We start from the raw sequence: 24,964 nt of genomic DNA on the forward strand, positions 1-24,964 counted from the left end.
GTGAACACTAGTCAGGCCCCACTGTAACTAAAGACAACAAGGTAAACAAACAAAGGGGATACACTTAGCTTGAGAAGACGCCAGAGAGATAACGCCAAATGTCCTCTAAGGTTAGTCCAAGAAGAATCTAGCCGACTACTAGTACTACAGGCATGGACAGAGGAACATAGAACTATCACCGGCGACTCTCTGGAGACACAGAGTTTTTAACTACCAAGCAAGGGTGTGTCAATTAGCAGCAGAAGGTGGAGGTCGCTGCTGGGTCCTAAAGGAAGAAGGATATCGCTACACTACAGAGATGAGAGGATCAAGAAGCCAAGTGCAGTGACCTTCTACAGCCAGATCCAGAGCGACTGTCTGTCACACTTGATACACCCGTAATGTCAAATTGAGCAGAGCCTCTGAGCTCAGTTATTGGCTGCAGCGCTGTCAACGTGATGTTAGGGCTGCAGCCACCAGGAGCAGCAGTGGAGACTGAGTTCTGGGCCCAGGGAGAGTAAATATTTAATTTCTACTTTTTACTCAATGAAAAAAGTAACCATTTCATTGAATCATCTCAGATAATAATATTCTTCTTTTTATACAATAATTAGTTCCTCATTGTCATTCAGCAGAGGCACCTCAAACATCTTATGCTATGAAAGGGTTAATCTAATGGGTCATTGAAGCACAATTATACAGATCCTGTAGTGGAGAACCCTATATGTAAAAATGCATAAAAATGCTACATGTACTATGGGTCATTGTTTCCAGGACGATGTTCTGCAGAATTCTGATGTTTGAATATCCCTGGTGAAGTGCTCAGAGGAAGACAAAAGTCGCAAGACCTGCCACTTTTGCAGTGGGCACCGCATATGGATTTCTGGCAATCTGAGTAAGGTTTTGTTCGATATTCAGTTGTCATCCTTTTGTAATGGATACAGTATTAAAAGTAAAAACAAATCCATTACAAACAGAGCAAAAACAAAAGCAAAATGTAAACCCAATGTTTCTGTTTTTGAATAGATTCTAGTTAGAAAAAATATTATCTGTTTATAAAATGGAGACTTTGGATTCTGGTTTTCATTCTTTTTTGTTAGAGGATCATAAAATCATGAGATTAGTCCAGCGCTGCCCCCGGGCGGCTCTTCCCAGTGCTGCTAGAGGTGATTGTCAGCTATCCTCCATAGTGAGAGACCTGTCAATCACTTAAAGCGGCGCTGGGAAAAGCCAGGCGGGGGACTGGTTTAAACCTTGGCTATGGTCCCTGGCTGGATCCTCTAACTACATTTTCTCTGAAATGACAGTGTTTCAGAGAAAAATATACCTGCCTGCAATTGTACAGCCACTGTGTGACGCTGAGACACTTCTCATGGACAAGTCTTGAGGCGGGGAAGTCAAGGAGTCCGAGGTCAAATGCCAGGAGGTTATGTCAATAACAAAAGGATAAGACAAAAGGATAGTCAGAGGCAAAGTCCGGGTCAGATAAGTCAGGTCAGAGTATGCCAAAGGCAAAAGGGGTAAAACAAATGAGTAGTCAAAAGGCAAATCCAAGGTCCAGCAACAAAGATAAGAGTATCAGAGCACAGAGCTAACACACCACTGAGCAAGGCTACATCTGGCAATGGTCTGACCATTGGCAGCCAGCTAAATAGCCAGGTAATCACCCTGATTGAGTGACACCTCTCGGAAACTTCACAGGCCCAGCCATATTGGACAGCTGAGCTGTCATTCACGATACTGACAGCCCAGCACGCCCCTGCCTCAGATTGGACGACAAGGCTGTCACTCACAATACTAGACAGCCCAGCATGCCCTTGATCCCATAGAGTGGCTGAGCTGTCACTCATAGCATTAATAGGAGAATGTGAATGGTGGAATCGTGAAACACTGTCTGATTCATGAAGTCGTGCCTCTATGACTGAAAGCTGGAGGCTGCTGGGAGGAATAAAGTTTATGTTCTCCTATTAGCCAGGCTTTCAGTCCAGCGGCTGTGCAGCTTTGGAATCCTATTAACCTGCAGATTTACCCTATATCTGTGGGTTAATAGTGTTTTGGGACGTGATAGGTTCCTTTTAAAAACCTACTTTATGTAATCAGCTATGCACCCTTCCATAACTGCAGGGGGCAGCATTTTGCTATAGATAGAAGACATCCTTGCACTTTCTCATCTCCAATTTGGGATGGGAGGATGCCGTTTACCTGTTTACTTTAGCCTGCAAGTAGGTTATAAGGACTAGGCTGTGTTCACATTATGTTCGGGCCATACACTCCAGAAAAGATTCATACACTATTTATGCCTAGTGCAAGATTGGTACATGTCACACAGATTTAATAAAGACCAAAAAATGATTTCCCGCATCATGCATCACCGATCAGACCCTCTTGTATATTTAAAGGGGTTGTCTGATACTAATAAACATCGTATAAATGGGCCTTGGCCAGTGATAAAACTCTACTCACCTTCTGTACCATACTGGACCCACACTGCTACTCCATACTGGTGCTGGTGGTGGAACCTGCCAGCAGTATGGAAGAAATGTGGGGGCCTGGTATGTAAGTGGTGTTTGTTTTTTAGCTTTAGACCCACATGGCCCATTAATACAATATTTTCTAGTATCAGACAACCCCTTTAATACAGACTTGGGTCTCATTTATCAAAACTATCTAAAGGAAAACCTATCTTTGTTGCCCACAGCAAGCATCAGTTTAGAGGTAAAGCGGTTTACAATTGTTATCATCTATCCATATAACAGAGGATAATTTTGCTGATGCCTGTAGGTCCGGCTGCTTCGACCCCTAACGATCCCGGGATCATGGCTCCGTTTTGGTAAATCTAATGCACTAGTGTGATCCTATAAAAAATATTTACATCAACTTGAAAATGATGAAGAAAGAAAATAAGTGAGCTCCAGTATATGATTAAAAGACGTCTGTACTTTACCTCTGACCGTTAAGTATTTCTGCTCTATCATGTTAATTAGTAGCGTCTAACCGAGCAAAATGACTGTCTTCTGAGACAGTGAATATAAGGACACTATTCTGCTAATTATATATTGTATCCCTAGATTACCTCACACTTTAATGTAAATGAATCACATTGTATGTACAGTATATTTATTCCCTGCAGAGTTGGTAGCAGTAGGTCGGGGGACATGGTGCATCTACTATGAGGAGAGGACATGGTCGGGCTATTAAACAGGAAACTTTAACCAATTAATATGAACTAATCAAATTGTTATTTAGAAGTTTTCTTAAAAAGAACCAGTCAACAGGTCAAAAATGGTTAGTGTTTGCTCTTGTTTTTGCTCCCCTGAATATATATATATCTATATTTTTTAAATCCGCCATACGGTTCCAGAGATATGTTACTTTTTATATTATTCTAATGTTTATAGTCTTTAACAAGGGGGCTTGATTCAAAGGATCCTCTGGGGCATGTCTTAGGTTGTACTGAATTATTACCCTGTGAACAACGCCCCCTTGGTAAAGACCATAAAAAATAGCACTAAGTAAAAAGACCCATATCTCTGGAACTTTATGGTGGTTTAAAAAAAAAAAAAGAAAAAGCAGAATAATCAGGGGCATGGCATGGATAAAATAAGAGCAAATAACAGCCACTTCAGACCTGCTGACAGGTCTTCTATAAAGGGAATCTGTCACAAAGTTATTGTCACCTCATCTTAAAGCCATGTGTCACTTACTGAGCAGCTTACTGTAGTTTTGATAAAATTACTGGTTTATCAGCAGTAGATTATCACTACGGGACTAGTAAACCTGTTGCCATGTAGTCCTGTATATTCATGAGCCCTGTATAACCCCATCCCATCACTGATTGAGAGCTTTCTGCCTATGCACAGTGTACACAGAAAGCTGCCAATCAGTGGTGTGGGCGGGGTTATACAGAGCTCAGCATTCAGAGAGCTGCTAGATCTGCAGCAAAGAAAATAGGTATTTAGTAAATGAGGTAATAACTCTGGAACGCTTCAACAGATCCAACTGATTCTGAGACAGTTTTTTCGTGACATATTGTACTTCATGATAGTGGTGACATTTCTTCGATATCACTTGCGTTTATTTGTGAAAAAATTGGAAATTTGGCAACATTTTTGAAAGCTTTGCAATTTTCAAACTTTGACTTCTTATGACCTTAAATCAGAGAGATATGTCACACAAAATAGTTAAAGAATAAGATTTTCCATATATCTACAGTACTTTACATCAGCATAATTTTTGAAACAAAATGTTCTTTTGTTAGGAAGTTATAAGGGTTAAAAGTTAACCAGCGATTTCTCATTTTTCCAACAAATGCCAATGCCATATTATGACCTATTTAGACAAACCAAAAATCGTAGTAACAAGTATTCATAGGAATGCTCGCTCATGATTATTGGCCCTTCTAAATGCTAAAGACTCGTTTGTCGGGTACGATGATTTTTACTTGGGCTTGCAAATCATTGTTATCGGCAGTACTACATCCTGCATAAACTGGAGATGAATACATTCTAGTAAACAACAGCCGATCGGCGTGCATATCGTTGACTAGCAGTCATTTAATGGCCTGGAATAGCCCGTGTAAAAGAGGCATCAGGCTGGATCTCATACGGAATTCATAAATTTGAGGATTGGAATTAAATAAATGGCAAATCTTTCCGTAATCTAAACTTTAGAAGGTAGTGAGCATAGAATCATAAGGGTTAAAGACATAGAAGGTTCTTTAGCCTGCATGTAATTAAAGGGGTTTTCCATGAACAAAGTTAATTTTAACCCCTTTACCCACAAGGCTGTTTGCACCTTAATGACCGGGCCAATTTTTTCAATTCTGACCAGCGTCATTTTATGAGGTAATAACTCTGGAACGCTTCAACGGATCCCACTGATTCTAAGAATGTTTTTTCATGACATATTGTACTTCATGATCAAGGTAAAATTTACTTTATATGACTTGCGTTTATTTGTGAAAAAAATGGAAATTTGGCAAACACTTTAAAAATTTTGCAATTTTCAAACTTTGAATTTTCATGCCCTTAATTCAGAGAGTTATGTGACACAAAATAGTTAATAAATAACATTTCCCACATGTCTGCTTTACATCAGCACAATTTTTGAAACAACATTTTCTTTTGTTAGGAAGTTATAAGGATTAAAAGTTGACCAGTGATTTCTCATTTTTCCAACAAAATTTACAAAACCATTTTTTTAGGGACCAAATCACATTTGAAGTGACTTTAAGGGGTCTATATGACAGAAAATACCCAAAAGTGACACCATTCTAAAAACTGCACCCCTCAAGGTGCTCAAAACCACATTCAAGAAGTTTATTATCCCTTCAGGTGCTTCACAGGAACTGAAGCAACATGGAAGGGAGAAATAAACATTTTAATTCAGACCCCATTTTTATTATTTTCACAAGGGTAACAAGAGAAAATTGAACATAAAATGTGTTGTGTAATTTCTCCCGAGCAAGCTGATACCACATATGTGGGGGAAAACCACAGTTTGGGCGCATGGCAAGGCTCGGTAGGGAAGGAGCACCATTTGACTTTTTGAATGCAAAATTGGCTAGAATCTAAAGCAGACGCCATGTCGCGTTTGGAAAGCCCTTGAGGTGCCTAAACAGTGGAAACCTCCCCTCCACAAGTGACCCCATTTTGGAAACTAGACCCCTCAAGGAACTTATCTAGATGTGTTGTGAGCACCTTGAACCCCAAGGTGCTTCACAGAAGTTTAGAAAATAGATTTTTTATTTTCACAGCTCTATGTTCTAAACTTCTGTGAAGCACCTTGGGGTTCAAGGTGCTCACAACACATCTAGATAAGTTCCTTGAGGGATGTAGTTTCCAAAATGGGGTCACTTGTGGGAGGTTTCCACTGTTTAGGCACATGAGGGGCTCTCCAAATGCAACATGGTGTCAGCGCTCGATTCCAGTCAATTTTTCTTTTAAAAAGTCAAATAGTGCTCCTTCTCTTCCGTTACCTGCCGTGCGCCCAAACGGTGGTTTTGCTTCACAAATGGGGTATCGGCGTACTCAGGATCAATTGAACAACAATATTTGAGGTACACTTTCTCCTGTTACCCTTTTGAAAATAAAAAAAATTGGGTCTGAAAGATAATTTTTGTGGAAAAAGTTAGATTTTTTATTTTCACAGCTCTAACTTTTTCCACAAAAATGATCTTTTAGACCCAATTTTTTTATTTTCAAAAGAGTAACAGGAGAAAGTGTACCTCAAATATTGTTGTTCAATTTATCCTGAGTACGCCGATACCCCATATGTGAAGCAAAACCACCGTTTGGGTGCACGGCCGGCAGGGTTATAGTGAACATTTTGAACCCAGAAGTACGGCACACAATTTGCTAACATTAGGTCATCATATTGAATATGTTGTCATTAGTGTTGAGCGCAAGCGCTCTCTACTTGAGCTTGCATTGGTTGTTTGGGTATGCACCAAGCATTGCAGGTGCCTGAGTGAGATGCTCGAGTCCCTGCCCTGCATGTTTTGCGGCTGTTAAACACCCCCAAAAACATGCAGGGATTGCCTGTGTATGGCAAACAATCCCCGTGTGTTTTTTTTGGCTGTATAACATCCTCGAAATATATGGGGCGTAGTCTCAAGCTTGTCATTCAAGCGACCTCAACCCTAAAACAACCCTAACCCTAATCCTAACACAACCCTAACCCTAATCCTAACAAAACCCTAACCCTAACACAACCCTAACCCTAACACAACCCTAACCCTAACACAACCTCAACCCTGGTGGCAAAGAATGGAAAAAATAGATATTTTTTATTTTATAATTTTTATCTAACTAAGGGAGTGACAAAGAGGGATTTGATTTACTATGTTTTTTGCTTTTGTTCACTGTGATCGGGTCTATCACAGTGATCAAAAGGAACCAATAGGTAAAATTCCCTGTTGTTGTCGGGTCACGGCCGGCAGATCTCTACGCACATACGTGCACCATTTTTTTTCTACAGAAAGATGACGGAGGGACTGGGTCAGATCAGGAGTTGCCGACGACGGTGGAGGTACCATGTAAGAGGAGAGAGAAATTATTGTAACTGCGGGCACACTTTTTTTTCCGTGATCACCGTTATTCACTGAATAATGGCGATCACGTGATCGGGGACTGGAACAACCGGCCCTTATTATGTTCTCCAGAATTTCCGACTCTGGCGGGCGCTACAGCCTTATTCCTAATCGCCATTTTAAAATGGCAATGCGGGAATAAGGCACCTTAACGGCCATCATTTTAATGCGTATTGGCGGCCATTAAGGGGTTAATCAGCATTTCTTCACCTATTAGATAAATGATAAATTAAGTCAATTGAACTTTTTGCATGCATCTTTAGCACATTTTTTGTAAGCTACATGGTTTTTTTGTCTTTTTAGTATGTTATGTTGTTAAATAAAGCTGCTTTGTTTTTGATATTTCCTGGTATTTGGCTTTGACATAACAGTATTGATTAGTCATGTGTGGATTATAGGCGTTTTTTACCTGCAGATTTTTTTGCATCTGATGTAATTCTATGGGGAAAATCATCACTAAACTCGCAAGAGAAATTGACTTATTGCGGATTTGAAATGTGCACCCCAGGTCAACATGTAAAAAAATAAAAAAAATAAAGTGGGTATGAGATTTCTATAAATCCATCCGCTTTGATGTAACTGTAAAACGCTGCTTTTTTTTTTTCATGTACAGGGTTGGATTACTAATAGGTCCAACCTAGGCCATGGCCAAGGGCACAGCAGTCTTTGGGGCTTATATACAGAAAAAATAAAACAAAATATTTACAAATTTTTCAGTATTATTTTGATAAGACAATATTAAATGCTGTTTTTTAAGTTGACATCCATATGTATTAAATGAAATGAGCGGTACATTTACGTTGCCCATCTCTACAGCCTGCACTGTCTTCCTCGTTCACACTCAGTGTAAACCACGTGTTGAAAGAAAAGTCCAGATTTGGCGTTACAATAGTAATTTCAAGTGATTCATTATGCTCATATCGCTTGAATTCTCAAGAAGAGAAAATCAGATGGCATCGGCCCCTTAAAAGATGATATAAGATAATTATAGAAGACAAAGAAAAGGCTGAGATATTAAACAGACACTTTTCATTGGTGTTCACTATCAAACTGTCTGATATAACTAGTTTAACACAAAAAGAAGTATGCCTGCGTCTGAACAAATTAAACCTTGACAAATCCCCTGGACCAGATGGTATTTATCCACGGATACTGAGGGAATTGAGCTCAGTAATTGATAAACCGCTGTATCTCGTATTCTTAGACTCTCTTGTAACATGGGTAGTGCCACAGGATTGGAGGATAGCCAATGTGGTACCTATTTTTAAGAAAGGTAAGAAGGTGGATCCAGGTAACTACCGTCCGGTAAGTCTGACATCAGTAGTGTGTAAAGTTTTTGAGGGCATCATAAGGGATGACCTGCAGAGTTATATCACAGAAAATAATATAATAAATGATATTCAGCACGGATTCATGAAGAATATGTCGTGTTTAACCAACATGTTGGGGTTCTATGAGGAGATAAGTGCAAATCTGGATGTTGATAATGTGGCTGATGTGATTTATCTGGACTTTGCGAAGGCAATTGATACTGTACCACATAACAGACTGAAGCTACAGAAGCAATGACTTGGGGAAACTATATGTAGATGGGTAAGGAATTGGCTAAATGATAGGAAAGAAAGGGTTGTCATAAATGGTACGTTCTCTAAATGGGACATAGTCAGCAGTGGGGACTGCAGATATCTGTGCTAGGACCAATTCTCTTTAACCTCTTTATTAATGCCCTGGGAGATGGGATTGAGAGTAAGTGTCAGTTTTTGCTGACAATACCAAACTATGTAGGATATTAAAATCTGATCTTGACATTACGATATTGCGGAACGATCTGGATAAGATGAATGAATTGACAAACACTTGGCAGATGAGGTTTAATGTAGATAAATGTAGAGTAATGCACCTAGGAGGTAGTAATCCTATTGCTACATATACATTAAATGGGAGCATATTCAGGACTACAGAATAGGAGAAGGATTTAGGTATTCTGGTTAAGAGTAAGCTGAGCAGTAGTACTCAATGTCAAGCAGCTGCCGCAAAAGCAAACAAGATTTTAGGGTGTATAAAATAGAAATAAAATCTTTATAAATCACTGGTAAGGCCACATCTAGAATATGGAATCCAGTTTTAGGCTCCACATTTTAAAAAAGATATTCAGAAGTTAGAGTCAGTTCAAAGGCGGCAACTAGAATATTACAAGGGATGGAAGTCTCTCATATGATGAGAGGTTGAAAAAGTTGAGCTTGTTTAGCTTAGAAAAACGACGGCTCAGAGGGGATCTCATTTACATGTATAAATATTTGTGTGGTCAGTACAAAGGACCAGAACATGACTTATTCCTTCCAAAGACCATACTAAGGACCAGGGGGCACTCATTCTGGGTGAAAGAAAGGCGATTCCGGCACCTAAACAGGAAAGGGTTCTTTATAGTCAGAGCAGTCAGGCTGTGGAATGCCAACCACAAGAGGTAGTAATGGCAGATATCATAACAGCGTTCAAAAAAGGGCTGGATGATTTCTTCGATACACATAACATTGTGGGCTACAGTTAAATTAGACAAAATGTTACACCTATAGTACTATTTTTAATCCAGGGTTCTTGTACTGATCGCCTTTCTCTGGGTCAAAAAAGAATTATTCCCCTTGATGTCAATTGGCTGAATGTATCCTGGGGTTTTTGTCTTCTTCTGGATCAACATATTTAGATACAGGGATTTTAGTAATACCATAACAGTAATACAAAAATAAAACTAATTTAAAAATTATAAACTGGTTTATTTGTAATTGTAATAGGGGGGCATTATACTGTTTGGGGGCTAGGTGGGGAGCTATTATACTATTTGGTGGCTATGTCTGGCCATTATACTGTTTGCAGTACTATGTGGGGGCCATTATAATGTTTGCTGGTATAAGTATAAGTGGAAGTGCATATTATACTGTTTGGAGGGCTATGAGGAGAGCCATTATACTGTTTGGAGGCTATGTGGGGACCATCATGCTATTTAGAGGGCAATGTGGGGGCCATTATACTGTTTGAAGGGCTATGTGGGGCCATTATACTGTAGTCAAGCAATTATACAGTGTGAAAGTTTTTGTGGGATGCATCATATTATGTAGCAGGCTGTGTAGGGACTAGTATGTTGTTTGGAGGGTTGGGTTGGGCATTTATAGTGTTTGGAGGGCTAGTGGGGGTCATTATACAGTGAGGATGGTTGTGTTAGGGCCATCATAATGAGTGGAGGGGTGTGGGGGGCCATTATACTACATTGAGGCCCATTATACTGTATGGAGGGCAGTATGGCGATCACAGTTGGGGCCTAATACTGTGTTGGGGTCACCATACTTGGGGGAGGATTTTGGATGTGGGGGTAGAGTAGCGTCATCATACCATGTGTGTGGAGGGTACTGTGGAAGAATTTACTATGGGGGGTATCATACTGTTTTTCGGGGTGACACTATTGTTGGCATTATACTTTATGGGGGAATGAAATGGCAATCTAAGAGCTTCAATAGGAGGAAAATTACTTTGCAAGGGCTGTAAACTTGTGAGATATGCCCTTCTGTGACCTCGCCGAATATTACGTTTTTTTGGGGGTGATGGGAGGACCCAATTAGAACTTCTGCTATGGGGCCCTATGATTTCTATGTACACCGCTGATGTATACATATACTGCATGTATAGCATAAACCAGAATGCATTTCTCTCTTTACAGAACAGAGGAGAAGCTAATGGATTGCTGGCAGGTAAATAGCACTGAAACAAAAAGACCTGTGTGTGGACCCAGGACAACAAGCCCGAATTGTCATCAAGCAACAATTATCATTCTGATGCCATCTGCAGAGGTAACAGTCGAACTGGTTCGATTTTTATCTTTGCTAACCACATTCTTTTCCATAGAGCGATAAACTGGTATGTAGATTCGGTCAACAACCTCCTGGACTCTACAATGTTCATTTGTTATGTTGTTTGATACATTGTTATTTTAGTTAATACTGTATATTATTTAAGGCTTTATTCACATAATGTTTTGAGCTCTACAGCTGAGAATGAAGTAGAAATGTATATCTCAAAAAACAGGATGCAAACCATTTAAACAGTCTTTTGCTTTTTAAAGGTTTCAAATGCAACTAATTTCTGTTTGTTTGTTTTTTCGTTTTGTTTTAACAGAGATACATTTTTATGATATTTAATAAATAAGCAGTGTAGGTAAGTCTGTACCTTAAATGGGTTGTCTCATGGAAATTATAAATTATGTTGTTTTTTTAAACCATCAAGGGGGTTCTTGTTGTAAGAATGTAGGGATTCCTAGCTGTCTGGACATCTTCAGATTGAAGATTGAGTAGAGTTTCTGCTGGCCAGCAGATAAGAAGAACACAACACATTCTGGTTCTGCATTGTGTCTTCAGGAGGAGGGAAACCTGATGTTCTGTGCTTATAGCCAAAGCTTAAAGGGATGGTCCAAAATAGAGATTTAGGATGAAAATTAATTTTGTATGTCAGAACACCCCCTTAAGCCTTTTTCTTTTACTCTCTATAATTACATTACTTGCAAAAGTTAAGACTGTTGTCACCTGGCAGAGGTGATAAGGATAAGTTAACCTATGTATACATTAATACTATGTGTAAAAGCTAAATGCTAGAGATGCTAGAAATACTCAAATTCGATAGCTTTGTCCAATTTTTCAAAAAAATTGATTTGCTGCTATTCACAATACTGTAAAGCTTCCAACTGCCTGGGAAAGACCTGTATAACACTCTGAGGTCCCCTATAACTGTATTGAACCCCTTTCAAGCTATTTAATGTCAGCCTTAGTGATGTCCAAGTGACCTCAACATATTTGGCCATGTATAAATGGAATGGTAACTTGAGTTAGCCAACCACAATGTTTAATAACATATGCCACTGAAGGACTTTTTATGCTTTTGGAGTGCAGATGACTGTTGTGCTGATGTTTATACACAGGTAGCTTTCAATGAAGAAATCAGGGGTGGATTAAGAGTAGCAAGGGCCCCAGGCCGTTTAGAAGGCGTGGGCCCCCCCACACACAAACAAACCTGATGTATCACGTGACATGTCACATGATCCTATTTGATAGATCATGTGATCGTTTAAGTGAAATTAATTTGGCACAGTATTAGTATATTAATTATAATATTTTTTTTACATTAATTGTATGACTTAATATTGAGCACAATTAAGTATGCTGACATCCCCTATATACAATATGAGACCCTACATACAATATGAGCTGCCACAATCCTCCTATACAAAGCAGGAGGCCACACGTAGCCATCTATACACAGCAGGATGCCGAACGGTGCCATCTATACACAGTGGGAGGCCGCACGTAGCCATATATACACAGCAGGATGCTGCATGGTGCCATGTATACACAGCAGAAGGCCGCACGTAGCCATCTATACACAGCAGGGGCCGCACATAGCCATCTACACACAGCGGGAGGCCACACGTAGCCATCTATACACAGCAGGAGGCCCCACGTAGTCTTCTATACACAGTTGGAGGCCGCATGTAGCCATCTATACACAACGGGAAGCCGAACGTAGCTATCTTTACACAGCGGGAGGCCACGTGTAGCCATCTATACACAGTGGGAGGCCACACGGCACCATCCATACACAGCAGGGGGCCACACTGCACCATCCATACACAGTGGGAGGCCGCACGGCGCCCCCCAAATACAGCGGGAGGTCGCACGGCGCCCCCCAGATACAGCGGGAGGCCGCACCACGCCCCCCAGATACAGCGGGAGGTCACAAGGCACCCACCAGATACAGCGGGAGGCTGCACGCAGTCACGCACACACACACATATACAGACATATACATACACGCATAAACACATTTGAAGCACAAAAATACATATAACCAGACATCAGACAATGATATCTGCACACACAGACAAACTGTGACACACACACACTCACTCACTCACACTCATCATCCCCCGGCTCCGCTCCAGTCGTCCAGCTCCTCTCCGGTGGAAAGCAGCAGTGCAGGGCGCACACTACGTGACGTTATGCTAGCAGACACTGCCGCGCACAGGGCCGTGTCTCCTAGCTGTGACTCGGCTGGGCCAGCGCACAGGGAAGTTAACAGCGGCCCTGCACAGCTGCTGGGGGAGCGGTCTGGGGGCCCCCCGCCTCTGCCTGCTGGTGTGTTCCGCATTGGCGCCGCCCATATTATAATGAGGGCAATCTGACCATGGCCTTCCCCGGATCCTCGGGCCCCGGGCGATAGCCCAGATTGCCCTCATTATAATCCGCCTATGGAAGAAACCATGACATTTTGGCAAGCAGTGGTCCAAAAATGTTTCCTGTTTGGGAGGCAGCAAACTAGCAACAGGTTTGTTTGTTAAATGACAAAGAAATAGCTTATTGCAAGTCTTCCAAAAATTATCCTTTTCTGTGGTCAGCAATGGCAATTCTTCTGTGGAAAAATAAGAAGCTATGCCTTTTCTTTTAACAAGCCTTCTAAAAATGATCCCTATTTTAGGATTAGCAACAGGTTTGCTGTTTGGGAAATGAAAAAGCACTGGCTTTTGTAAAAAACCATGGAAAATTTTTCCTTTTTTCGGGAGCACAATGGACAAGCAGGAGATGGGTGTGGCTGTCTATCTGCAGTGGAAGTGGCAGCAACTGCACATTATAGAATATGATGGGACAGGCAAGTAGGGCCAACACTGGCAGCAGTACAGTATACCTGTAGGAGACCGTGAACTAGCAGGAGATGTGTGGCTTTCCATCACAGGTGGCAGCAGCCACACATTTTATAATATAGAGGGACAGTCAAGGGCATAGGCGGATTATAATGAGGTCAATCTGGGCTACCGCCCGGGGCCCAGTGCTCCCAGGGGGGCCCATGGCCAGATCGCCCTCATTATAATGTGTGACCGGAGGACCCGGGAGTCGGAAGGTGGAATCTGCTCTGTAAAACTAGTGTGTCCGCCGCACTGCAGAGGATGACTCACCAGCTGCTGACTGTGTAAGTGCAGGAGAGGAGGCTCCACCCACCTGCTCCAGCCTCCAGCAGAGCATAGAGTCAGCTTACAGCATGATCACTGCTCTCCCTGCCCCCTCAATTGCTCTGAATGTTACTGCTCCGTTTTCCCCCTCCTGCCCTGCAATTACACCAAGAGCTCTGCAGTCGGGCCCCAAGAGGAGGGGAGGCTGCCCCACAGAGAATATGGAAGAACCTGCATCATGTACAGAAAGGGTAAGTCCATGTGCAATGTGTGTGTGTGTGTGTGTGTATATATATATATGTGTATATATATATATATATATATATATATATATATATATATATATAAATACAGTACAGACCAAAAGTTTGGACACACCTTCTAATTTAAAGATTTTTCTGTATTTTCATGAATTTGAAAATTGTACATTCACAATGAAGGCATCAAAACTATGAATTAACACATGTGGAATTATATATTTAACAAATAAGTGTGAAACAACTGAAAATATGTCTTATTTTCTAGGTTCTTCAAAATAGCTACCTTTTGCTTTGATGACTGATTTGCACACTCTTGGCATTCTCTTGATGAGCTTCAAGAGGTAGTCACCAAAAATGGTTTTCACTTCACAGGTGTGCCCTATCAGGTTTAATAAGTGGGATTTTTTGCCTTATAAATGGGGTTGGGACCATCAGTTGTGTTGTGCAGAAGTCAGGTAGATACACAGCTGATAGTCCTACTGAATAGACTTAGAATTTGTATTATGGCAAGAAAAAAGCAGCTAAGTAAAGAAAAACAAGTGGCCATCATTACTTTAAGAAATGAAGGTCAGTCAGTCCGAAAAATTGGGCAAACTTTGAAAGTGTCCCCAAGTGCAGATGCAAAAACCATCAAGCGCTACAAAGAAACTGGCTCACATGAGGACCGCCCCAGAAAAGGAAGACCAAGAGTCGCCTCTGCTTCTGAGGATAAGTTTATCCGAGTCACCAGCCTCAGGAATCGCAGGTTAACAGCAGCTCAGATTAGAGACCAGGTCAATGCCACACAGAGTTCTAGCAGCAGACACATCTTTACAACAACAGTTAAGAGGAGACTTTGTGCAGCAGGCCTTCATGGTAAAATAGCTGCTAGTAAACCACTTCTAAGGACAGGCAACAAGCAGAAGAGACTTGTTTGGGCTAAACAACACAAGGAATGGACATTAGACCAGTGGAAATCTGTGCTTTGGTCCAAATTTGAGATCTTTAGTTCCAACCACTGTGTCTTTGTGCGACGCAGAAAAGATGAACGGATGGACTCTACATGACTGGTTCCCACCGTGAAGCATGGAGGAGGAGGTGTGATGGCGTGGGGTTGCTTTGCTGGTGACACTGTTGGGGATTTATTCAAAATTGAAGACATACTGAACCAGCATGGCTACCACAGCATCTTGCAGCGGCATGCTATTCCATCCGGTTTGCGTTTAGTTGGACTATCATTTATTTTTCACCATGACAATGACCCCAAACACACCTCCAGTCTGTGTAAGGGCTATTTGACTAAGAACAAGAGTCATGGGGTGCTACGCCAGATGACCTGGCCTCCACAGATGGTTTGGGGTGAGCTGGACCGCAGAGTGAAGGCAAAAGGGCCAACAAGTGCTAAGCATCTCTGGGAACTCCTTCAAGATTGTTGGAAGACCATTTCCGGTGACTACCTCTTGAAGCTCATCCTTCTCATTTAAAGAATTTTCTGTATTTTCATGACTATGAAAATTGTACATCCACACTGAAGGCATCAAAACTATGAATTAACACATGTGGAATTATATACTTAACAAAAAAGTGTGAAACAACTGAAAATATGTCTTATATTCTAGGTTCTTCAAAGTAGCCACCTTTTGCTTTGATGACTGCTTTGCACACTCTTGGCATTCTCTTGATGAGTTTCAAGAAATAGTCACCGGAAATGGTTTTCACTTCACAGGTGTCCCCTGTCAGGCTTAATAAGTGGGATTTCTTGCCTTATAAATGGAGGTGGGACCATCAGTTGTGTTGTGCAGAAGTCTTGTGGATACACAGCTGATAGTCCTACTGAATAGACTGTTAGCTGCTTTTTTCTTGCCATAATACAAATTCTAAGTAAAGAAAACCAAGTGGCCATCATTACTTTAAGAAATGAAGGGCAGTCAGTCCGAAAAATTGGGCAAACTTTGATTGTGTCCCTAAGTGCAGTTGCAAAAACCATGAAGCGCTACAAAGAAACTGGCTCACATGAGGACCGCCCCAGGAAAGGAAGACCAAGAGTCATCTCTGCTTCTAAGGATAAGTTTATCCTAGTCACCAGCCTCAGAAATCGCAGGTTAACAGCAGCTCAGATTAGAGACCAGGTCAATGCCACACAGAGTTCTAACAGCAGACACATCTCTACAACAACTGTTAAGAGGAGACTTTGTGCAGCAGGCCTTCATGGTAAAATTGCTGCTAGGAAACCACTGCTAAGGACAGGCAACAAGCAGAAGAGACTTGTTTGGGCTAAAGAACACAAGGAATGGACATTAGACCAGTGGAAATCTGTGCTTTGGTCTGATGAGTCCAAATTTGAGATCTTTGGTTCCAACCACCGTGTCTTTGTGAGACGCAGAAAAGGTGAACGGATGGACTCTACATGCCTGGTTCCCACCGTGAAGCATGGAGGAGGAGGTGTGATGGTGTGGAGGTGCTTTGCTGGTGACACTGTTGGGGATTTATTCAAAATTGAAGGCATACTGAACCAGCATGGCTACCACAGCATCTTGCAGCGGCATGCTATTCCATTCGGTTTGCGTTTAATTGGACCATCATTTATTTTTCAACAGGACAATGACCCCAAACACACCTCCAGGCTGTGTAAGGGCTATTTGACCAAGAAGGAGAGTGATGGGGTGATACGCCAGATGACCTGGCCTCCATAGTCACTAGACCTGAACCCAATCGAGATGGTTTGGGGTGAGCTGGACCGCAGAGTGAAGGCAAAAGGGCCAACAAGTGCTAAGCATCTCTGGGTACTCCTTCAAGATTGTTGGAAGACCAATTCCGGTAACTACCTCTTGAAGCTCATCAAGAGAATGCCAAGAGTGTGCAAAGCAGTCATCAAAGCAAAAGGTGGCTACTTTGAAGAACCTAGAATATAAGACATATTTTCAGTTGTTTCACACTTTTTTGCTAAGTATATACAGTAATTCCACATGTGTTAATTCATAGTTTTGATGCCTTCAGTGTGAATGTATAATTTACATGGTCATGAAAATACAGAAAAATATTTAAATGAGAAGGTGTGTCCAAACTTTTGGTCTGTATTGTATATACACACACACACACATATATATATACACACACACACTTAAATGTGTATGTATGTTTATGTGTGTGTGTGTATCTATGTCTATGTATTTGTGGACAATGAGAGGGGCTCATGGCCGTGAGCTGTGCGGCTGTGTCATATTAATGACACGGCAGGGGCGCCTATAATTGTGCTTGTGTATTGCCCCTGCCGCGTCATTACTACCAGACACAGCCGCACAGCGCACGGCCATGTCAGGTGAAGTGCCGGCAATCAAGCAGCGTCAGAAGTCCTACACAGATGCCGTAGAAGCAGCCCAGGCCAAAACGGCGAGTGGGCCCCTCTGATGGTCCAGGGCCATGTCTGTGACATGCCGGCGGCCCTGCACTTAGACATGCCTGAGGAGCTGCTGGACAGGACAGTTTTATGTGTTTATAAGATATGTACGTATGCCTGTATGCATGTGTCTGTGTGCATATCTGTGTACCATGTGCATGTGTGTGCATGTCTGTGTACCGTGCTTGCGCGCATGTCTGCGTACCGTGCGTGTGCACATGTCTGCGTACCGTGTGTGCTCGTGTGTCCTTGCCCGGCCGCGTCACAGCTAGAAGACAGGGCCCTGTGCGCGGCAGTGTCTGCTAGCATGACGTCATGCAGTGTGCACCCTGCACTGCTTCTTACCACCAGAGAGGAGCTGGACAATGGGAGCCGAGCAGGGGGATGGTGAGTGGTGTGTGTGTGGCACAGTGCGTGTCAGTGTGTGGAGATATCATTGTGTGATGTGTTTATATGTATTTTTGTGTTTCAAACGTGTTTATGTGTGTATGTATTTGTCTTTGTATATGTCTGTATATGTTTGTTTGTGTGTGTGCGTGACCTCGTGGAGCCTCCTGCTGTATCTGGGGGGACGCTGTACTGCCTTCTGCTGTATCTGGGGGGTGCCGTGCGGCCTCCTGCTGTATCTGGGGGGTGCTGTGCGGCCTCATGCTGTATCTAGGGGGCGCCATGCGGCCTCATGCTGTATCTGGGGGGGCGCCGTGCGGCCTCCGACTGTGTCGGGGGGGTAGTGTGCAGCCTTTGGCTGTATCTGGGGGGGGCGCCGTGCTGCCTCCGGCTGTATCTAGGGGGTGCCGTACGGCCTCCTGTTGTATCTGGGGGGCGCCGTGTGGCCTCATGCTGTATCTGGGGGGGACCGTGCGGCCTTCGGCTGTATCTGGGGGAAACTGTGCGGCCTTCGGCTGTATCTGGGGGGGATGCCGTTTGGCCTCCGGCTGTGTCTGGGGGGGTGCCGTGCGGCCTCCAGCTGTGTGTGGGGGGCACCGTGCGGCCTCCGGCTGTGTCTGGGGGGGGTGCCGTGCGGCCTCTGGCTGTATCTGGGGGGCGCCGTGTGGCCTCCGGCTGTGCATGGGGGGGCGCTGTGCGGCCTCCGGCTGTGTGTGGGGGGGCGCCATGCGGCCTCCGGATGTGCGTGTCAATGTGTGCAGATATCATTGAGATATGTCTGTTTATATGTATTTTTGTGTTTTCAAATGAGTAAATGTATTTGTCTTTGTATATGTCTGTATATGTTTGTGTGTGTGCGTGACCGCATGTAGCCTCCTGCTGTATCTGGGGGGGCGCCGTACGGCCTCCTGCTGTATCTGGGGGTTGCCGTGCGGCCTCCTGCTGTATCTGGGGGGTGCCGTGCGGCCTCATGCTGTATCTGGGGGGTGCTGTGTGGCCTCATGCTCTATCTGGGGGGGTGCCGTGCGGCCTCCGGCTGTGCCTGGGAGGGTGCTGTGCGGCCTCCAGCTGTATCTGGGGGGGTGCCATGCGGCTCCGGCGGTATTTGGGGGGGCGCTGTGCGGCCTCCGGCTCTGCGTGGGGGGTGGCCGTGCAGCCTCCGGCTGTGCGTGGGGGGGTGCCGTGCGGCCTACGGCTGTGCATGAGGGGGTGCCGTGTGGCCTCCGGCTGTGCATGAGGGGGCGCCATGTGGCCTCCGGCTGTATCTGGGGGGCGCCGTTAGGCCTCCGGATGTGCGTGGGGGGGGGCCGTGCAGCCTCCGGATGTGCGTGGGGGGGGGGGCGCCGTGCAGCCTCCGACGGTGCGTGGGGGGCGCCGTGCCGTGCAGCCTCCGGCTGTGCATGGGGGGTGCCGTGCAGCCTCCAGCTGTGCGAGGGGGCGCCGTGCACTCTCCGGCTGTGTATAGGAGGATAATGTGGAAGCTCATATAATACAGTATGAGACCCTACATACATAGGGGGATGTGAGCATACTTAATTGTGCTCAATATTAAGTCATACAATTAATATAAAAAAATAATTATAATCAATATATAAATATTGTGCAGAATTAATTGCACATGAACTATCATATGATCTATCAAAGGGGGATCGCGTGACAAGTCACGTGATACATCAGGTGTGTGTGTGTGTGTGTGTGTGTGTGTGTAGGGGGGGCACGCCTTCTAAACTACCCGGGGCCCTTGCTACTCTTAATCCACCCCTGGTCAAGGGGATGTTTGGCTGTGTAGGGCCATCACTGGCGGCAGCCTTGGCAACAACAGCAGTAGCATAGTATAGATACAAAATGGACAGCCTTGCGGATGGTATAGCTGATGTAATCACTTGTATCAAATGTAGGTGAATTAAAACACCAGATTCATTTTAACAAACTTAAGGTATCCCACTCTTGCAATGGACAATCTGGTTCACTAGGGCATGATAAAGCCACCAGCCATGCTGAATACCCTCTGTAACAGTACACTAGAGGCTGGAAATGACAGTATGCCCATGACTATCATCATGCCCATTGCCCAGCATGTCCTGCTGCCAGCCTCTGGTTACTGGTACTATGCCCAGCAGCATGTACTACCACCAGGGGCTGGCATTGACCCACACCGGGGAATGCAGGAACAGGCAGGTTAGACTGGCATACAGGCAGGTGGGTATTGGCAAGTACGGCTGGTATGCAGACAGGTGGGTACTGGCAAGTACGGCTGGTATGCAGACAGGTGGGCACTGGCAAGCACGGCTGGTATGCAGACAGGTGGGCACTGGCAAGCACGGCTGGTATGCAGACAGGGAGATACTGGCAAGCACGGCTGGAGTGCAGACAAGGAGGAACTAGCAGGTTGGAGCACCAGCTGGATAGGGTCCAGTACAAACTGGGAGACAGGTACAGAGCCGCAGATGCGGTAGACAAGCAGAGTAAAGCGAAACCATTGAAGCGGAGGACAAGGCAGAGCAGAGAGGAACTGCTGGTGTGGTGAGCAAGCAGAGTGGAGCGAAAACCGCAGGTGTGGTGAGCAAGCAGAGCAGAGCGAAAACCGCAGGTGCGGTGGGCAAGGCAGAGCAGAGCGGAACCGCCGGAGCGGTGGACAAGGCAGAGCAGAGAGAAACCGCAGGTGTGGTGGACAAGGCAGAGCAGAACGGAACTGCCGGAGCAGTGGGCAAGGCAGAGCAGAGAGAAGCCACCGGAGCGGTGGGCAAGGCAGAGCAGAGAGAAACCGCTGGTGCGGTGAGCAAGGCAGAGCAGAGAGAAGCCGCCGGAGCGGTGGGCAAGTCAGAGCAGAGAGAAGCCGCAGGAGCGGTGGGTAAGTTAGAGCAGAGAGAAGCCGCCGGAGCGGTGGGTAAGGCAGAGCAGAGGGAAGCCGCCGGAGCGGTGGGCAAGTCAGAGCAGAGAGAAACCGCTGGCGCGGTGAGCAAGCAGAGCCGAACAGGACTAAAGGTGCAGGCACAGAGGACAGGGCTCTGTTCACATGGAACAGACTGGAAAATACAGGAAGATGGCTAGAACACAGGAGGAAGATACAGAGGAAGGGAAAAGGGACAAGCAGAACCAGATACACACAAGGTACTTACTATGAAGTAGCGAGTGGACACAAAACCCACAAACAGAAGTACAGAGACAACGAGTTGGAGTTAGGTGCAGGTTCAGATACTGCAGGAAAAGAGAAGGTACGGACATAGAGACAAACAGGTAACAGGCTAGGATACAGTTCAGACAGGAACTGCTACTGCAATGAGATACAAGAACGAGCCTGGGTATACAGCCCCCAGAGTGGCTGAAACAGACTAGAAGTTACAGGTAACAGGCCTGGGTATACAGCCCCCAGAGTGGCGGAAACAGACTAGAAGTCAGAGATAACAGGTCTGAGTATGCAGCCCCCAGAGTGGCGGAAACAGACTAGAAACAGGACAGGACCTGGCAATTCAGTAGCAAAGACTGAGTGAAGGTGTTGCTCAGGCACCTCCTTCTGGGTGGAGGGGGTTTAAATATCCAGTGACTCACAGTAATAGGCTGGAGACGCATTAGGGGTGCACCCACTGCAGCTGTAAGAATCAGGAAGTAACCGGGCCGCCGCCCTAAGCAATCAGACAAGAGACATGCACACAGCATGAACTGGAGCAAGATTTGCAGGCTGGACTGACAGGTAAGATTGCGGTCTTGCATAGTGGGAGGTGGTGCACTATGCAAGCACGCCACCGGGATGTTACAGTGGATTCATAACTGGCTTAGTGATCGGACTCAAAGAGTAGTCGTAAATGGCTTCACATCCAGTTGGATGAATGTCTCAAGTGGGGTACCACAGGGCTCTGTCCTGGGACCTGTATTGTTCAACATCTTTATCAATGATTTAGATGAAGGAATTGAGGGTAAACTGATTAAATTTGCTGATGACACAAAGCTAGGAGGGATAGCTAACACTAGAGAAGAGAGAGAGAGAGGATTCAAAATGACCTAAATAAACTGGAGCAGTAGGCAGCAACTAACAGAATGGTTTTTATCAGGGAAAAATGCAAAGTACTGCATCTGGGCAATAAAAATGAAAAAAGCATATACAAAATGGGAGGAATAGAGCTAAGCAACAGTACATGAGAAAAAGACTTAGGTATACTAATAGATCATAGACTGATAATGAGTCAACAGTGTGATGCAGCAGCAAAAAAGGCAAATACAATTCTGGGATGTATTAACAGAAGCATACAGTCTAGATCACGTGAAGTCATTATCGCACTTTACTCCTCTTTGGTCAGACCTCATCTGGAATACTGCGTCCGGTTTTGGGCACCACATTTTAAAAAAGACATCGACAAACTGGAGAAAGTTCAGAGAAGAGCGACCAGAATGGTGACCGGTCTGCAAACCATGTCCTATGAGGAACGGTTACAGGATTTTGGAATGTTTAGCTTGCAAAAAAGAAGACTGAGAGGAGACTTAATAGCTGTCTACAAATATGTCAAGGGCTGTCACATTGTAGAAGGATCATCTTTATTCTCATTTGCACAAGGAAAGACTCGAAGCAATGGGATGAAACTGAATGGGAGGAGACACAGATTAGATATTAGAAAAAACTTTTTGACAGTTAGCGTGATCAATGAGTGGAACAGGCTGCCACGAGAGGTGGTGAGTTCCCATTCAATGGATGTCTTCAAACAGAGGCTGGACAGACATCTGTCTGAGATGATTTAGTGAATCCTGCTTTGAGCAGGGGGTTGGACCAGATGACCCAGGAGGTCCCCTCCAACTCTACCATTCTATGATTCTATGATAATTCCACAGAGGCTGGCAGGACATACTAGGCATGAATCATGCCTGCCTAGTATGTCTTGCCAGCCTCTGTGGTACTACCATGCCCACCTGGCATGTCCTGCCAGCCACTGGTGGTGGTGTGGTACTATCATGCTAGTACTACTACCACCAGTGGCTGGCTGGCAGGACATGCCGGGTGGGCATGATAGTACCACAGAGGCTGGCAAGACATACAAGGCATGAATCATGCCTAGTATGTCCTGCCAGCCTCTGTGGTACTATCATGCCTAGCATGTCCTGTCAACCTCTGTGGTACTAACATGCCCAGAATGTCCTGCCAGCCACTGGTGGTACCATCATGTATGCCCATTTAGTTTTTTATTAAAGATGGAGTTCCTACATGTGTTTTGTGTTTTATTTTTATTAAAAAAAATTTCTGTGTTGTGTTTTTTTTTCTGTTTACTAGAAGTTCATGGTGGCCATGTCTAGTTTGGCGTGACGCCATGAATTTCAGGCTTAGTGCCAGCTGATAATGTGGCGCCCCTGAGGGTTCGACCGCCACAGGGATGCTGCACCTCTTCAATGGGGTGTGGTGTTCCTCCTTCTAGGTAAGAACAGTGCCATGGTCAGGACCCCACCTCCACATCTAACACCACACTTCTCCCACCAGAGGGGGCTAATAGGCACTACTGTGCTGCCCCTACTGGAAAATGGGAGACTGGGGAACCAAAAGATAGGTGGAACCATGTAGTGGGTTAGGGTGGAGGACGCACATTTAGTTTACACTTAATATTTCATATTTAATAAACAGCCATCTTGGGCAAAAGGTCTTTTGATTGTGATCTCCATCCCTGAACGTGGCTTCTGCGTGAACCTGCAGCAGATGGAGACACGGTCCTCTTACCCTGGCCTTGAGTCGAGGGGCAGGTTGGAGTTAACATATGTCTCAACCCGGTCAAAGACCATACCCAAGAAGGCCTGGAGCTTAAGAGTGTAGCTCCACCGCAAAAGGATCCCAGGGGGATGCAGACGGAGCGGTATACGCCACCTGTCCTCGCTATTCTGGCCTAGTCAGAGGGATTCTGGCTGCAAAACGGGTACCTGCCCCCGACACCTGACTTTGCTACTCCACGTCCTAGTCAGGGAAACCCGGCAGGTCCAGAGGATCCCACCAGGTAACGGAAGGAGCGGAGCTGCCACCCGTACCCTTTTTCTGAGCGTAGTCCAGAGGGAGACCCGGCCTATGTACACCCACACAGACAGGAAAGGACTCGGTCTGAAGTCTAGGAACACTCTGGTGCGGGGTCCTGAATAAGCACTTGAATTACTCGGAGGTGGTCGGACCCCCGTCCCTGGTGACCGCAGAACTCTGTGAGGAGCAGGGAGAAGCCTTGCAGCTGCACTCTCCACCGTGAGTAAAAACCCTGGAAGTCAACCCCTATGGCCTCCGGACTCTTTATTTCTGCACCGCACCGCGCAGCACCAGACATCCTACACTATGACTCCCTCCATCTCCGTCTCTGCCCTGAGGCCCTGCTCCGCCTGTGGGGAGTAGTGTCAACGACAGCTGCCACAACATCCCGCCTCAGAGGACTGCAGCAGCACTGGTGGCCTTCACCAGGTACCACAGGTGGCGTAGTCGATAGCAACCACTCAACCCTGATAGCCCATTACATCCTTTTTAATGTGACGGCCCTGGGCACGGAACGGGTCCAGGCCACGGCTGCAACCCACCAAACATCTGACCCGGCTCCGAGTACCCCCCATCTCCCATGGCAGGGCTGTGAGCATCACAATAATACAAAGCTGGTACTAACCCCATTATTACCCAGCCAGCCACCCCCCACCAGGGCCGTTGGAAGAGCCGGATAAAGGGCCTGGAAATGGCGCTACGATAAATGCGTAAATTCCAGGGGTGGCTGGGGGCTGCCGTTTTCAGCGTGGGGGGCCCAGAATGCTTGGGCCTTACCATGCTGAGAATCCCAGCCCCCAGCTGCCTGGTTTTACCTGGCTGGCGATCAACATATGGCGGGAGCCCACACATTTTTTTTTATTATTATTTTTTTAAATAATTAAAAAAAAATTGGGCTTTCCTGACT

This window comes from Phyllobates terribilis, unplaced genomic scaffold (genome assembly GCF_046119375.1).
Source record: "Phyllobates terribilis strain yellow unplaced genomic scaffold, ASM4611937v1 Scaffold_9__5_contigs__length_417890890, whole genome shotgun sequence".
NCBI classification, from domain to species: domain Eukaryota; kingdom Metazoa; phylum Chordata; class Amphibia; order Anura; family Dendrobatidae; genus Phyllobates; species Phyllobates terribilis.